Consider the following 17229-nt stretch of genomic DNA (forward strand, 5'->3'; position numbering starts at 1 on the left):
ACTTTAGGATAACAGGATATGTGTTTTGTTTATTACAGGAATTCCTGTACACTTTTTTAAATTAAAGAAGCAATGATTATAAAACCATTGATTTCGTTGTTCAGAATATTGCCCTTCTTATCTCTACATTATGCATTCTTATTCATATCTCAAAATATAAGTATTGCCTTAATATTGAACTGTTATTATTATTATAGAAGATTAGATCTCCCCCAAATGCAAAAAGCTTAATGCACAAAAATCATACAAATAGCTAATATTTGTTCAGTGCTTACTCTGTGCTAGGCACTGGTGTAAGCATCTCATTTAATAGTCACAACAATCCTATGAATACTATTATGCCTGACTTGAGGAATTTGAGGCATAGAGAGATAAGTAATTTATTCAAAGCTTCACAGCTAGTAAACAACAGAACTGAGATTTGTGTATAGAAAATACTAGAGGCCTGATACACGAATTCGTGCACTAATGGGGTTCCTCGACCTGGCTGTCTCGCCCAGTCCTCATGGGCTGGCGGCCAACCTCTCACTGCCCCTCCCCCTGCCTGCAGTTTTGAGAACCATGGCTTGTTAATATAGCTTGACATCTGGTATTGTGATTCCTTCAACTTAGTTCTTTCTCAAAGTTGCTGTGATGCCAAAACCGGTTTGGTTCAGTGGATAGAGCATTGGCCTGCAGACTGAAGGGTCCCGGGTTCGATTCTGGTCAAGGGCATGTGCCTTGGTTGCCGGTACATAACCTTTGAGGGGTGTGATGGGGGTGGGGTGGGGAGGGCAGCTGATTGATGTTTCTAATTCTCTGTCCCTCTCCCTTCCTCTCTGTAAAAAAATTAAAAAAAAAAAGTTGCTGTGTCTATTCAGGGTCTTTTTATGGTTCTATATTAATTTTTGCAATATTTTTTCTAGTACTGTGAAATACTTTTTCTTTTTTGACATAGACATTTTTGAAGAATAAGTCCTCCACAACCCTATTTGTAAAGAAAAAATAAAGCATTTTTGTTTTCTGTTTGTTTTCTCATGATTATATTGAGTTTATATACCTTTATTCCGCCCCCCCCCCCCCAATGATTTTTAGAGAGAGTGAAAGGGAAAAGACAGAGAGAAAGAAATATCAATGTGAGAGAAACACATCGATTGGTTGCCTCCTACACTCACCCCGACTGACTGGGCCAGGAATGGAGCCTGCTATCAAGGTATGTGCCCTTTACCAGAATTGAACCCGGTATCCTTCAGTCCGAGGGGCAATGCTCTAACCACTGAGCAACCAACCAGGGCAAGAAAACTACATAGACAATGTTGTAACCTTCTCAGACTATTATATCTGCAGGCACATGATGTCCATCTATTCCTCATAGGTGATATCAATTTTGATCACCTGGTCAAAGTGGTGCTTGATTTCTCCACTGTATAATTACAGTTTTTCTTTCTTGCAATTAATTCAAAATGTGTGTGGGAGATACTTTAAGATCATGAAAATATCCTATTCTTCACCAAAAATTTCCCTTCAAAGAAGTTTAGTATCTATTGACAATTCTTACTTGATACAATCTTTACCATGAAGCTTTCAAAATGATGGTTTTTCCAAGTAGTGCTTTGTCCACATATATAGTTATCCTTCACAGGGCCACATTATGACTTTCACAAGCCCTATGCTTTTTCACCTTTTTGTTCCTTTTCTCCGTAAAATTTTATGACGGTTGGTAGAAAGATGAATATGATCTAAGCTAGATTTATTGAAATATTATTATAATGTTCTTTTTCTTCTTATTTCTTTTTAAAAAGAAATAACAATGAAAACACTTTCATGGGCCTTTAAAGGTATCATGGGTTTTAGATGATGTGTCTAAATAGCTAAGTTGACTCTGGGCCCTCAGCATTCTGCTCTAAGCAAGAGACCTCCTTTCTCTCCATTTCTCTCTCTCTTTCTCTCTCTCTCTCTCTCTCTCTCTCTCTCTCTCTCTCTCTCTCTCTCTCTCTCTCTCTCTCCTATCAATTAGTTACATGGACTCATCGGTTGCTATTTTTCCCAATGGTTTATAATTCACTGATTTCATCTACTTTTGTGCTCTAATTGTCCAGGTTTGACTAATGGGAAGCCTTTTCAAGCTAGCCTCCATGTCTTTGCCAAATGATCCCATCATTTTTAGCATGTATTTTCTGGCATAACAAGCTGTTCCAGGCTCCAATTGTACCTACGGTACCTGCCCCAGTTCTGGAATTGGCCATTTCTCGAAGGAGCCCAGGTTCTTTTCGTATTAGAAACGAATATCTGGGCCTTAGGCTATTAGGTTGTATTTGCTTCTTGTACATCTAAGCAGCCAGGACTAAGAAATATAGGCTTATACATACAGATATATTCTAGTATATACACAGGCACATATATAAACATACATATTCATATTTTAGAAATCATGAATTCACAATAGTTGCTCTAATTCCAGTCCATCTTTACAAAATACTTTCTGGCTTTCCCCATTCCATGCTTATATTTCCCTTCTTTCACAATGAGAACCTTGGCTCCCAATAATAGCAATACATTTACCCATTTTATAATCTTAGATTACTTCTATTGCTGTATTTCTTTATATTACATTGCATATTATATTATATTACATTACTTTATATGATATTACATTATTGATTTTTTTACAGAGAGGAAGGGAGAGGGATAGAGAGAAACATCGATGAGAGAGAAACATTGATCAGTTACTTCCTGCACGCCCCCTACTGGGGATGTGCCCGCAACCAAGGTATTGTACATGCCCTTGACTGGAATCAAACCTGGAACCCTTCAGTCCTCAGGCCGACACTGTATTCACTGAGCCAAACCAGTTAGGGCTGCATATATATGTTTAAAGGTATGTTTCCTCTACCAGCCTGTTGCTTCTTGAGGGTAAAACCATGTGCTCAGTAAATATTTACTTAGCTGACCTGGTCGTAATAGAGAAATAACACAGGTGGCTGTCCAGGGGTATCAGCCTGGTGGGAAATGTTAAGAGAAGTGGTGGTACCTAGATGATTGTGGTTCTCTGGGTAAAGCATTCCTTAAGTCTCTTCCAACCTGTGAATGTTCTAATGGGAGAAAGTCTGGGTACTTGCCGAACCTAGAGTTCTTTTTATGAAATGTGTCTATGATATAAACAACATTATAACAACAATGAAAGGATTTTAAGCAAGGAAACATCGCCCACAATGCCACTATCAAAAGTCATCAACTATTTTCAATTTTCTCTGTTTCTGGTGTTAATATCCTTAAACTGTTGGATTGTTTATATAAAGTGCTTTATTGTTTCCTGTATTTTTATTTTATTAATACATACCTGCTCTCTTGGTTTTGGGCTATAAATCCCTTGTGGAAATAAATCACTCATACATTTTTTTATATCATCTTCACTACTTAAGCTCAACGCAAGTATTCAGATACTTGACTGGTGTTATTGAAGCCACCAAGGTATTTTTAGGGCCCATTATATCTTAGACACTGTATTAGGCTCCCAGTATACAAAATTGAGGAAAATGTGGTCTCTGCTTTTATGAAAAGTTCTAATCTAGCAGAGGCATAGTAAAATACAATGTATTTGATATGTGAGCTATTTATAAAGAATGATGAGAGGCCCGGCTGGCATGGCTCAGTGGTTGAGCATTGACCTATAAACCAGGAGGTCATGGTTTGATTCCTGGTCCAGGGTACATGCCTGGGTTGTTGGCTCAATTCCCAGTAGGAGGCAGCCAATCTCATCATTGATGTTTCTATCTCCCTCTGCTCTCTGAAATCAATAAAAATATATTTAATAAAATAAAATAATAAGGTCTTGGGTAGAAAAATGTGGATGCTTAAGAGAAGATTATGGTAGTGCATGTCAGAGATGATAGTGACTTATCTAGATGATAAGAGCAGATGGTAGCAGTGGAGATAGGGAGAAGGAAGGATTTGCAATATATTTTGCAGGTAGAATTGACAAGACTTGGATGAGATGTGGGTGGTAAGGGAAGTAGTACCGTGTTTTCCTGAAAATAAGACATCCTCCGAAAATAAGACCTACTTACAGGTTTCCTTCTGAGTGAAATATAAGGCATCCCCCGAAAATAAGGCCCCCCTTAGGCTAAACATGAGAGATTTGGTCCACTGATTCTGAAAGAAATGGAGTCACAAGAAATTCACCAGGAAATTCAGGAATTGGATTGTTATGATGATGTTCCAGAAGATGATGACATGATTGTCAATGAATAAATGAGTAAATTCTTGATACTGTAGGATTCACAGTTTGTCTGGTTTGTGTTGACAACTACCATACTACCGTACCGTATACAGGTAATAAATTTCTTTTATTTTCATATAACAATAAATGTGTACCGTATTCTTCTTCATGGAAAAATAAGACATCCCCTGAAAATAAGACCTAGTGCATCTTTGGGAGCAAAAATTAATATAAGACACTGTCTTATTTTCGGGGAAACAGGGTAGATTCAAGCTCTTTTAGGACTTTGGTTTAAGCAACTAGTTAGAGGACAGTGCAGTTTACCAAAATGGTGAAGAACAGTTTGGAGATGGAATTGGAAATTAAGGTTATATTTTGAGAACGTTAATTTGAGATAACTGTTAGACTTCCAAGTGGAGATGCCAACTAGGCAATAGGATATGTGATTCTGGAGTTCAGAGAGGAGGTAGGTATAGTAAATATGTGGAATTCATCAGCTCTTAGATATATATTTAAACCCATGAGATTATCTCGGAAGAGAGGATAGATGGAGGAAAGAAGGGGTCTCTGTAATGATGCTGGGGAATACCAACAATTTGAGATTGATCGCAGGAGGATGAACCAGAAGAGGAGGCTTTAAAAGAATGACCAGTGAGATAGGATAAAGATCAATAGTGTGATGTATAACAGAAACCAAAAGAAGAAAATATTCCAAGACAAGGAGCAATAAAGTATTTTGAATACTCCTGAGAGACATAGAAAGAAGACAAGGATGAATATTGAATTTGGTAACAATAGAAGTCATGGTGACCTTGACTAGAGTAGTTTAAATGAAATGGTGTGGATAGAAACCTAGTGAGAGTGGGTTGAGATAATAGCAGATAAGAAAGTGGAGTTAGGTACCATAGACAACTGATTCAGGAAGTTTTGCTAAGAATGTAGGACAATAGGTAATATGGGGTCAAAGAAAATTTTTAATGGATGCTATTAAGGCACATTTCTCTACTGATAGGTATGAGTCAATAGACAGGGTGAAATTAAATGATGTAGCAGAAGGAAAAGATAATTGAGTGAGTCCTTCAAAAGGAAAGAAAGAATGGGATCTGGAACACAATTGCAAGTGTTGGCTTTTGACAGGAGCAGGAACAGTACTTCCAGTGTAGCTGAGGGAAGGCAGATATGATTGCAGGCATGGGGATGGTGGGCATGTTTGACAGGAGGAGGAATACCTGTCAGATTTTTTTTTCTTCTACCATAGCATAGTTTATTCATTAAAGCAAAATATATCCCTAACGTTACGTATAAGGTGCATGAGGGAAGTAAGTTACATAATCTCTAGATAGTCTTGCCTAACATACCCTTTCAATTCTACTGTGGCTTAACAAACTACACCCAAACTAAGTGGTTTGAAATGACAATTTATTATGTCTCACCATTCCGTGGATTGCCTGGTTCTTCTGCCTCACATGGTATTGGCTAAAGTGCTGAGAATGGTGGAATGTCCAAAATGGCCTCGCTCTAACAGATGGTGCTGCCTGCTAGCTGGAAGCTCAGCCGGGCTGTCAGCCAGGGGCCTTGCTTTACTCTGGGCCTTTCCACACAGATGCTCCGGCTTCCTCACAGCACGGTCATCTCAGGGGAGAAGGACTTCTTACTTATTGGGCAGCTGAGGTGTTTGGAGGGGGCTGAGTATTAGGGTAGTTTCAGCTTTTGGATCACATTTTATGATATATCCATATAGTCTCCATCTAGGAAACCATGCCCGTGTTTTGTCTTGCTATTTAAAGCTGTATGATGCCCTGTCTGGTGTGGTTCAGTTGGTTGAGTGTCAGTCGTACCACACACCAAAAGGTCGTCAGTTTGCTTGCTGGTCAGTTTACATCCCCAGGTTGTGAGTTCAGTCCTGGACCATACAGGAGGCAACCAATCAACGTATCTCTCTCACATCAAGGCCTCTCTCTCTCTCTCTCTCTCTCTCTCTCTCTCTCTCTCTCTCTCTCTCTCTCTCTCTCTTTCTCTTCCCTAAAATCAATATAAACATATTTTTAAAAAATATAAAAAATAAAATGTTCTGTTTCTTATAGATTTTGGTTAAAAATTACGATAAGAATTCTTTTAAAAATATATTTTACTGATTTCAGAGAGGAAGGGAGAGAGAGAGAAATAGAAAGAGAGAGAGAAAGAGAGAGAGAGAGAGAGAAAGAGAAAGAGAGAGAGAGAGAGAGAGAGAGAGAGAGAGAGAGGAGAGAGAGAGAGAGAGAGAGATTGAAATATCAATGATGAGAAAGAATCAACAATTGGCTGCCTCCTGCATGCCCTTCACTGGGGATGGAGCCCACAACTCTGGTATGTGCCCTGACCGTGAATCGAACTTCAACCTCCCGGTTCCTAGATTGACACCCAACCATTGAGCCACACCGGCCAGGCAAGAATTTTGAGCAATAACAATACCATCTGTGATTTTTTTCTTAGACCTGGGAAATGAGCAAAGCTTCATTTCTCCTTCTGTGACTCAAATTTTGTTTTTCAGGGAGAAAACTACCACCTCTCACCAAGAATCCTCTTATTTTTATCCTGGGTGCAAACATTTTAAGTACCATCCCCCCCACCCCATCCCCCCAGCTAGTTATAACACTTTCCTAACGCACTGTTAAATACGGAAAAAGGGAGCATTGAAAGGATGACTGCACACAGGGGAATGAAGAGCTCTTGCTTTGACTCTATGGATATAACTATAGATATAACTATATAGTTATAGCCATGACTCTATGGATATAAACACAGTCAATGTGAAATTATACTCACAGTTTGGTGTTCCCAAGAGAATGGAAAAAGGGAAACCTGAAAAATTGGTATGTTTACGAGTAAGAAACTGGAGTCAGTAAAATATGAAAGATACATAAACAAATAAAATACTGATAGATTTTTTTAAATGTAGCTTCTGGGGAAAAACCATGTGGCCCTTGCTACTATATCTATAGTCGTCCATTTTTAAGAACTTGCACTGTAAGCAGTGTAATTCACTTTAAGAGACTTCTGCTTTCCCAGGACTTATATCACAACATTGCAAACTAAAAAATATCTGAAACGAAATATAAAGTTCCATTGGAAATGTCGTTTTGGTGAGGACGTGGTTGGTAAGGGAACCAATCCATGTGATCTCGTAAACATTGTGTTATACTTGTGCCCTTGTGTCTACTAGAAATTATATCTCCTTTTTGGAAAACTTTATATCTGCCAGGGCTTCTGTATTGTACAGCACTTTGCCTGCTTTTAATCACAACCTCCCCTTTCCAGACCATCGGAATTCCCTTCATATTTGAAGCTCCCAATGACTCCGTACAATGATGGAAATCACCCATATTTTTCGCTGCTTAAAACAGCAGCCTCTAGTCACATATGGTGACTGAGCACTTGAAATGTGGCTAGTGCGAAGGAGGAACAGAATTTTCAATTTTATTTTGTTTTATTGCTTACAATTAAAATTTAAATAGTTACATATGAGTAATAGCACAGCAGCCTGATGTCTCACGTGTAGCTCACTAGAATTCTGCTCATCTTCTTTTCTGCAGAATTTGAAAAAAACTGAACTTCAATATTCTAATTCACCAATGGGCATTGCCCTACCGTACAGTTTTTATTTGTAGCAATTTGATTAATGTCTGTCTGCCTCATTGGAACACAAGTTCCTTAGGGGCAAGGGTTGTGTTTGTTTGTTTTCTCACTTTTTTATTATATCTACTACCTAGTCTAGTATCTGAAACACAATAGCTACTCAGTTAATATATGAGTACATGAATGAATTTAAAAGTATCCATATGTTTTCGGTATAAATGAGAACTTCACTATTCCCTCCCTCCCTCCCTCCCTCCCTCCCTCCCTCCCTCCCTCCCTCCCTGTATATGTGACTTTGTGTGTGTGTGTGTGTGTGTGTGTGTGTGTGTGTGTCTGTGAGAGAGAGAGAGAGAGAGAGAGAGAGAGAGAGAGAGAGAGAGAGAGAGAAAGAGAGGAGAATCTAAAAATGTAGAGAGAAGACCAAGATCAGGTTATTAAAGAGAAATCAAGTTGACATAGAATACTTTGGAATTAAAACATTGGCTTTATTAATAATAAGATTTCTTAAGCATTTACCACATGCACATGCCAGACAGTATCTTAAGTACCTTATGTGAAGTATGTTATGTACTCCTCACAAAATGACCCTATGGAATAAGTATTGTCATTGTCACCATTTTTCACATGACATGGAGGATAAGAGGAGTAGCCTACCCAAGGCTGTACAGCGAGTACCTGGTAGAGCGAGCGTTTAAACCCGCACAGCCTGACTTCAGAGCCTGCCTTCTTCCCCGGAAAGCTGCTCTTCTGTTAGATTGTGTCCATTTAGTGAAGGAGACCTCAGCACCTCCAGGGTCTGCATTAGGCTTTTGTCTAACTGTAAGCTTCAGTAAGCCAGTGTATCCTGGAGGTTTAGGCCTCTTTCCAACAGTGCACATAGACAAGGTGGGAATAGTAGGACCAAGGATAATATGTTACAAAAATCAGCACAGGATTCCTTTACTTAAAAAGCCAAACAAAAATTTTGCCTTGTACATAAAAAAAGGTAAAAATAAAACCTTTCCTTTAGCCGAAACCGGTTTGGCTCAGTGAGTAGATTGTAGGCTTGCGAACTGAGGGTCCCAGGTTTGATTCTGGTCTGGGGCATGTAGCTTGGTTGCAGGCACATTCCCAGAGGTGCTGGTGGGGGAGAAGGGGTGGTGGTGGTGGGAGGCGGCTGATCGATGTTTCTCTCTCATCAATGTTTCTAGCTCTCTCTCCCTCTCCCTTCCTTCCTTCCTCTCTGTAAAAAAATCAGTAAAATATATTTAAAAAAAACACACACCTTTCCTATAATAAACAAAACACAAAACAATCAACCCCCCTCCTCCAAATCTCTGGTGTAGTAAGAAAGATTAATGAAAGCTAAGAGTTACAGTCTTTTTAAAAATATATATATATATTTTATTAATTTTCTACAGAGAGGAAGAGAGAGGGATAGAGAGTTAGAAACATCGATGAGAGAGAAACATCGATTAGCTGCCTCCTGCACATCCCCCTACTGGGGATGTGCCCGCAACCAAGGTACATGCCCTTGACTGGAATCAAACCTGGGACCTTTCAGTCTGCAGGCTGAAGCTCTCCACTGAGCTAAACCGGTTTTAGCAAGAGTTACAGTCTTACTGTGAATTAGCTAGTTTTATTCAACTTCCCCTGCTTTCCCTCCCCGCCTCGCCTCATCTCTATCACATATGGCTCCACAGAGAGTCCATAGCTGATATCCCTATTTAATTTTTTTCATGTACAGATATCTTATCTTCCTGTTAATTATACTCTGCTTGCCTGCCCTCACCTGTCCCCACGCCCCAGATTCACTCTGCACCCTTTCTGCTCTGAATCCTGGAGCACGGACCTCCGTGGGTTACATCACTGGGTTCCCTCGCCCTCTAACTTCCAATAGGTTCAGCGGGAGCGTGGCACAGGGGTAGAAGGAAGAGCAGGAAGAGAGATTGGTGTATTTATTCTTCGTCCTTCCCCACCACTTTGGCGTGTGTGTGTGTGTGTGTGTGTGTGTGTGTGTGTGTTTTATTGTCTAAAGTTTTACATATGTCTCCCTTTCCCCCAGTTGACCTCTCCCCCATACCTTCCCTGCCTGAGCAAGCCCCCCTCTTTGGTGCCATGCTCTTGCAATGGCTGCCTGACAGCCCCACAGCACCGTGGCTCCAGCACACACTGGGACCCGTGACGCCTTCTTTGTCTAGGGACCTACGTTTTGACAAACTCTTGTGAGCCCCCGGGTGCCTCTACATATTTGTTTCCTTGAACTCTGCTCACATTCTTGTGAACAGTCCCTTTAGTAAGTTATTTTCAGGAAATGGTTTCCATTAGGCTCCTGCCTTGATATATTTTCCTTCTAGCAGTCTTTTACATTTCTTAAAGGCATGGAAGAGGCCAATACTTCCAAATAGATATAAAACTAAATAGGCCTCAGGTAGATTGTCCCAAAATTGGATGGGGATATTTTATTGCTCTGTTTCCAACACTATTCAGGGGAAAGAGACTCTGAAGGTGGCAGACATTTGTCCCTATTATGTGTATCAGAGATAGTTCATCGGGCTTTTTTTTTTAGTTCTTGAATGAAATGACCTCAAGGTTATTCATTCCCTTTGCCCTAAGACTCTGATCACAAGCAATTCGTGATTACTAAATCGGTTTTCTAGGCAACATGAGCCAAAGAAAGGGATACCTTGGAGGGTGGACACCAGCACTCCAGACCCTGAAAAAGTATAGACTTACATTCATCAAATTTTTTAAATAAAGAAAAAGAGTGGTTTCTCATATGCATACTACCCTCCCCCTTTTTTTTTCTTTCTGGCTTGCATTTCTACTCTGCCCCTTTTTTGGTTCTGTTTGTCACATAGTTACTGGACAATTATTTAATAAAATAGAATATCTATATCTATCATCTATTTCTTATTTGGCTTCAGTCTTGTGTAAAAATGAGAATTCCTATTATGCTATAAATTAATCTGCATCTATTCTGATATTGTATTTATTCTTTTTCTTCCTGTTAAGAATCCTTTTTCAGCCCCTCTCTCGATATACTCCTTTTGCCCATTCTCTATTTTTAAAAAAATGTATGTTTTTATTGATTTTAGAGAGAGGTAAAAAGAAACATACGTGTGAGAGAAGCACTGATCAGTTGCCTCCCTTACACACCCAACTGGGGATTGAAGCCGAAACCTTCAAACAGGTGACCTTTTGGTGACCAAGTGAGTCGCACCAGCCAGGGCCTCTCTTGTCCTTTGAAGAGCTTCCCTCTTCATTTATCTCCTTTCTCCCACAATTCTTTCTTCCTTCTCACTGAACATCCTCATTTGCATACAGGCATGCTCTAGCATCTCCGGTTTTGGTAAAAACTCTCCCTTGACCACGCCCACCTCCAACTAGTACTTCTTTTGTCTTTTCGTCAGCATAGCAAACGAATTTTTATTGATTTTTTACAGAGAGGAAGGGAGAGAGATAGAGAGCTAGAAACGTCGATGAGAGAGAAACATCTACCAGCTGCCTCCTGCACACCCCCCACTTGGGATGTGCCCACAACCAAAGTACATGCCCCTGACCGGAATTGAACCTGGGACCTTTCAGTCCGCAGACCGACGCTCTACCACTGAGCCAAACCGGTTTCGGCAGCAAACAAATTTTTAATTCAACAAATATCTATTGAGTGTCTATTATGAGCTAGATATTGTTCCAGATTCTTGGGACCCAGCAGAGAACAAAACGAAGGTCCCTGCCCTCGTTGAGCTTACAGTCTAGTGTTTATGACCACTTGGCCTGCATGCTCTCCGTGACCCTGGGCAAATCTCTCCTCAGCTGTCCAATGCAGGGAGAAGCAGGCCTGGCCCAGACATGGATAATATGTCTGACGCACAGTAGATGCCAAACAGATGCCACCTCCAATCCACTACCCAGAGAGTAGCTCAGGCTGGAAGTTGACCCAGTGGGGAGGGAGAGGGGGTGCAGCAGGTGGGGTGGGGTGCTGCCGTACAGGGTCTGGGCTGGCTGCACAAACTGCTGCTGCTGCTGCTGCTTGGGGCTGCCTGACTGGCAAGGTCCGTGGCCTCCCCTGTAGCTGCCAGTGCCGTCTCCTTTGCCCTCACCTTGGCTTCCTTGGCTGTCTCAACAAGGGTTTTGGAAGGGGCCTCACCTTGCAACTTGACCAGGTGTATTCCAAGCCCTTCACGGACTTGGTCACATTGCTTTTGAACGCAGAGAGACCACGTTTCTGGACAGCTCTGCAGACCCACGCTTCCCGGTGGGTTTCGGTCCAGCGGCTGTTGCCAGAGCTCACACAGCAAACACGTGGTTCCCCCACCACCATCAGCCGGCGGAGCTGATGTTCCGGTGGAGGTGGTCATGGTCTGGGTCTGTGGGCCAGCAACAGAACCCTCCAGGATGCACATGCAGTGAGCAACGTTGGCAGGAAATAGTCGCTCGGCCCTGCGGGGCCTCCTGTTGGTCTTGGTTAGGAGTCTCCGGGGACAGAAGTTTCTGGTCAGGGTCACCTCCCGGTGCACTGTCTTCTGTCAAGACGTGTGTGCTGGAGAGATGCGGGTACCACTGCCAGAGACAGCCAACACTTGGTCCCAGGAACTCCGGAGCCCACTGTGGCCCAGGAAATACCACACCATTGTTCCTGCCAGGCGGGTCAGCACCGGAGCGGCCTCAGGGGTGCAGAGCCTGGCAGGGGCGAAGGGTGGGATAGGGGGGGCACACAGAGGCCAGGCCAGTCCCAGGGCTCAGCGCCTGTCCTCCCGCCTGCCAGGCACCAGCTCAGTCACCGCCCTATGGCACCCCAACAGCAACTGCCACCATGAGGAGTTGTTGGGGCGTCCCCCACTTCCTTACCTTACAATGGCTCCATTCTGGCCTCCTTCCAGGAAGCTATCCTCTACTGAAACAGCTTTAGTCAAGATCATCAGTGACCTATATGTTGCTGAATTTTATTGCTCTTTCTCATCTTCCTCAGCCTCTTTTAAAATTGAGCACAGTTGACCTCTCTCTCTCTCTCTGCTGGCAGCTGGTCTTTACCCAAAAGGGACTCAACTCATATTAAGGGTTTTGTTATTGTCAAGATTACAAAGACAGAGGACAGCCATGCACTTTGAAGTTATGATAGTAGTGGTATCACATCTCATCTGCAATAGCAAGGACTGTCTTCTCAGGAAAGGAATTTTTTTTAAGAGTATGTTCTTTATTTTTTATATTTTATTGATTTTTTTTTACAGAGAGGAAGGGAGAGGGATAGAGAGCTAGAAACATCAATGAGAGAGAAATATCGACCAGCTGCCTCTTGCACACCCCTTACTGAAGATGTGCCCGCAACCAATGTACATGCCCTTGACCAGAATCGAACCTGGGACCTTTCAGTCTGCAGACCGACGCTCTATCCACTGAGCCAAACCGGTTTCGGCTCAGGAAAGGAATTTTAAAGACATTGTCCAGCCAAGGCCCTCACCTGGCCCACCTCTGAATCTCAGCCAGATTGCAAGGCAGGTATGAAACAGATATGCTTATATCAAAAATCAAGATGCAGAATTTTGGCAGTGCTGATTCTTGGAGTAGTTTTCTTTTTTTCTCTAGGAGGCAACTGAGAGATGTTTTTCTCTTTCCCATCAATGTTTCTCTCTCTCTCTTTCTCCTTTCCTCTTCACAAGTCTCTTTTTAAAATGCTTTCTTTTCTTGGCTTTCACAATACCATTCTCACAGTCTCCTTCCCCGCCTTTATTCAACCTATAAATGTTGGGTGGGCCCAAGGTTAAGATCCAGACTTGCATCATATATGAATGGCTATTGAGCACTTGAAATGTGCTAATTTGAAATGAGATATGCTGTAAGCATAAAATATACTCTGAATCTCAAAGACATAGTTTATATATATATATATATATATATATATATATATATATATATATATATATATATATGCATATGCCCTGGCTAGTGTGGCTCAATTGGTTGAGCATTGTTCTATGCACCAAAAGGTTCTTGGTTCAATTCCTGGCCAGGGCATATGTCCAGGTTGCAGGCTTGATCCCTGGTAGAGGGCATGTAGGAGGCAGCCAATCAATGTTTCACTCTTACATCGATGTTTCTCTCTCTCTCTCTCCCTCTCTTTTTTTCTCTCTTTCAAAATCAATAAAAATATATTTTAAAAAGAATAGAAAATATCTCATTAAAATTTTCATATGATTATATTTTGAAATAATATTTGAATATATTGTGTTATTAAAATTAAAATTCATTTCATCTGTTTCTTTTAACCTTTAAAAAAATTTTTTTAATTGATTTCAGAGAGGAAGGGAGTGGGAGAGAGAGACAGAAACATCAGTGATGAGAGAAAATCATTGATCAGCTGCCTCCTGCATGCCCCACCCTGGGGACTCAGCCTGTTACATGGGCATGTGCCCTGACCAAGAATTGAACTGTGACCTCCTAGTTCATAGGTCAATGCTCAACCACTGAGCCATGCCAGCTAGGTGTCTTTTTACCTTTTTTATGTGGCTACTAGAAAATTCAAAATTACATATGTGGCTCACATATATTTCTATTATACAGTGCTGTTCCAGATCCTCTTCCTTATCAACTTTCTCTTTTCATCATCTTATCCAGTTTCATAGTTTTAAATATCATCTATATGTTGACTCCCAAATTTAGACCTCTAACTCTGACCTCTCCTTTGAAGTCTAGACTTACATCTCCAGCTGGTACTTAAATTTCCATTTAAATGTCTAACAGGTATCTCAGTATTAGCATGCCAAATATGAATTTCCCATAACCCTTCGCCTCATTATGTTACTTAGTAAGTTTTTCATTTCAGCGAGTGGGTTCATCACCTGTCCAGTTGCCCAAATAAAAAATTGAGTCATCCTTAATCACTCTACTTCCTTTACCCACTTGACCCAATCTTGGTTGGTTAGTTCCATCTTCAAATTATACCTTAAATTCTACCTATTCTTCTTCCTCTCCAGTGACACTACCTCAGTCTAAACCACTGTCACCTCCTGCACAGACTACTGTAACAGCTTCCTAACTGCTCTCTTTGCTTCTGCTTTTGTACCAGGAGAGGGTGGGGATGGGGAGGAAGGCGGGGGGGGGGGGGGGGAGGAGAGAAGAGAGAAACACATGGATAAATTGATTGCCTCTTGCAACCATCCCTTCAGGGGCTAGGAATGGAACCTTCAACTAAGGTATGTGCCCTTGATAGGGAATTGAACCTTCAGTGCCAGGGCGGATGCTCTAACCACTTACCAACACTGGCTAAGGCTGATCTCTTTTATTTATTTATTTACTTACTTATTTACTTATTTATTTACTTAAAGCATTTTAAAAATATAGATTTTATTGATTTTGTACAGAGAGGAAGGGAGAGAGATAGAGAGTTAGAAACATCAATGAGAGAGAGTCATCAATCAGCTGCCTCTTGCATACTCCCTACTGGGGATATGCCCGCAACCAAGGTACATGCCCTTGACCGGAATTGAACCCAGGACCCTTCAATCTCCAAGCCGATGCTCTATCCATTGAGCCAAACTGGTTTCGGCAAGGCTGATCTCTTTTAAATATAAACCAGACCTTAATTATTTCTACTTAAACCATCCAGTGACTTCCCCTTGTATTTGGAATACAATCAAAATTTGCCGTAGCTTGCAAGGCTCAGCATAAATCTGATCTTTACTTATCTCCCTAATCCCATTCCATGCCAATCTTTCCCCTTGTTATAACAATCTCCAGCCTCACTGGCCTTTTTTCCCCGTACTTTGATGTCTAGTTTGATATTGCCTCAGGCCCTCACTTGGAATTCTTTTCTCTGCCTCAGCTGTTCTGCTCCCAGATTTGTGTGGCTAACTCCTCTTCATCCTTCAGACCTCAGCTCAATTATTGCCTCCTTAGAGAGACCATCCTTGCCAGTGTCATTCTGTCCTAGTCACTTTCAATCTGATCATACACATGCTTTCCTCCTTCCTTTTACTGAAATGCTTTATGTATTCATTTCCTTTTTTGTGTCTGTCTGCCCTTAAGAGTGTAAACTGTTCAAGATGGGGGCCTCGTGTGTCTTATTTGCTCTTGCATTCTCAGCATCTGGTATAAAAAGCTTGGTCCAGAGTAGGCACTAAAAATAGTTTAGAGTGATAAACTGCAAAATAAATATTAATCAAATGAATTCTTTAAAAGGAAGAATGAATAAAACTATTTCTGGAATAAATAACTTTATTTTGGAATGTCTTAGAAACTAAGGCATTGAGGACCTAGTATTTGCAGGGCTGTCATGTTTCCTGCTCTCATATTGATAATTGGGAGAGCTGAGAGGACAGTGAGACACTGAGTCTCAGAGGCAAATGGGAGAAACGATATTAACGGGAAAAGTATTGGGGGTGAGTGGGAGGTCCAGGGCAGGCAAATCTAGTAATAGCTCCTGACTCTTAATTTTGCCTAGATTTTAGCTCTAGCAGGAACCATGACTATTACTTATTTAGCATCTGTGTCAGTATGCATAGTAGGCTTTCAAGAAATTCTTTCTGGTAGAATGAATAACTAAATTTCTGAATTGTAAAAACAAATGCAGGAAAAGGAAAGTCTTAAAAAATTTTTGACCGTGGCTGATATTGTAAGTGTCTAGAAAGCAAATGAAAAAGAACGCACGTAAACTAGAAATTATGAGATAGAAACAAGATTGAATTGGATACACAAAGTGAGAAGAGAGAGGAGAGAGACGAGGGTTTAGTAATAAGAGAATAATTTCTTTTTGTCCTGCTTCACGCCCCCAGAGTTGAATCAACCTCAAAGTTCCTATTGACCTCAGGAGAGAATTCCAAATACACAAATCAGGAAAACAGAGGGAGGAAAAATCTTTAAATGTTAGACACCAAATGTTAGACATCTTATTTTTTATTCTCAGTCCAAATCAGATACGCTATGGCATGTAAAAGAAAACTGGTGATGGCGTGAAGCATGCGTGTGCGATCTGATTGTGATTCTCAGGAAGATCTGTCTACGTCCAGATTGTACTTCTGCTGTGGTCTGTTTTCGGGAGCTTCTGGGTTTGTATCTAAGTGATATCTGGAAAAGAGATAACAGTTTGTGCTCGCATAGCACTTTTCATCCAAAGGTCTCAAAGCCCTTTACAAAGAAATAAGTATTAGTATCCCAGATGGAACAACTCAGACAGAGGGGCTATTGCCCTTTTCAGCAAATCGAGGAGTTGGAAGCTCTTGGACTCCTGACATAGCTGTAGGCCGTAAATTACTGAATCAGGCCCTCTCTTAATTGGGAGCAGGGACTACCAGTGATGTGACTTTTCTTTTTTTAATCTAAAGTAGGTCATCAGGTTCTACTCTTAAGAATTTTAGCATGTGTTCGAAACCTATGAAAATAGGTAGTTTTAAAACTGCTGACTTTGGGGTAAAGTATGGCTACTGAAACTAAGAAAATTG

General features: G+C 41.1%; 1 pseudogene; it reads right to left on the minus strand.

Annotated features, from left to right (window-relative positions):
- Positions 1 to 5815: 5815 nt before the first annotated feature.
- LOC118711256 lies at positions 5816 to 12426 on the minus strand (annotated as a pseudogene).
- Positions 12427 to 17229: the final 4803 nt, after the last annotated feature.

Source organism: Pipistrellus kuhlii, unplaced genomic scaffold (assembly GCF_014108245.1).
Source record: "Pipistrellus kuhlii isolate mPipKuh1 unplaced genomic scaffold, mPipKuh1.p scaffold_m20_p_8, whole genome shotgun sequence".
In the NCBI taxonomy this organism is placed as follows: Eukaryota; Metazoa; Chordata; class Mammalia; order Chiroptera; family Vespertilionidae; genus Pipistrellus; species Pipistrellus kuhlii.